Genomic DNA, 1,068 nt, shown 5'->3' with positions numbered 1-1,068 from the left:
CATACCATGTCACTTGCTTCCATCATCACCATACCATGTCACTTGCTTCCATCATCACCATACCATGTCACTTGCTTCCATCATCACTGTACCATGTCACTTGCTTCCATCATCACCATACCATATCGTCCATATGTCACTTGCTTCCATCATCACCATACCATGTCACTTGCTTCCATCATCAACGGCGTTGATCAGAAAAAACCGGAAACTCGATGGGTCACGCAGTCCAAACCACCGCTCGGCAATTTTGGCCTTGAAATTGGCTTGCAATTTCTGAGCGCACCGCGCTAAACAAAAATAAAGCCGAAAAAAATAAACACTGACGACGCTCGCGGGAGCGTATTACTAGTAAAAAGCCAAGATTTTAGGTGGAACCTAATCGGTGAAGGATTGAGGATTTTAAGCGCGAAAAGGTTGCTGAAAGTTAGCATTTAGCGAGCTAATTTTGAAAAAGTGAATATTAGAAAAAAACTTCTTCGACGCTTGGGGGAGCGTATTGTTAATAAAAAACGATGTTCTTAATTAGAACCTAATCGGTTAAGATTTCAGGGTTTTATGAGTAAAAATGTATCCAAAAACCAGTATTTAGCGTGCTAATTTTGAAAAATGAATATAATGAAATTCTGACGACTCTCGCTGGAGCGTATTGTTAATAAAAAGCTATGTTTTTAATTAGAACCTTTTCAATGGAGATTTGAGGATATTTTGCGCGTAAAAGGTAAAGCGAGCTAATTTTGATGAGTGAATATGAGAAAAAAATATATAGAAGTCAACGCATACCATATGTCAACGCAATGAGAACAACGCATGCAGTAGCGTATTCTTATTAAAAGCTATCACTTTAATTAAAACCTATTCGGTTATTATTTTAGGATTCAAAGCGAGAAAATCTGGCCAATACTTAATATATTATACCTTAGAATATACAAAAATTGCTGAGCATATTACTATGAGCATAACCTGAACACAAGGGATATCTGCTTCTTAACACGAGCAAACGATGATACATGTATTATACGTTAGAGTATACATAATCTTAAACTGAACACAAGCGATATCTGCTTG

Source organism: Hyalella azteca, unplaced genomic scaffold, assembly GCF_000764305.2.
Source record: "Hyalella azteca isolate HAZT.00-mixed unplaced genomic scaffold, Hazt_2.0.2 contig9456, whole genome shotgun sequence".
NCBI classification, from domain to species: domain Eukaryota; kingdom Metazoa; phylum Arthropoda; class Malacostraca; order Amphipoda; family Hyalellidae; genus Hyalella; species Hyalella azteca.
This window is presented reverse-complemented; position numbering follows the sequence as displayed.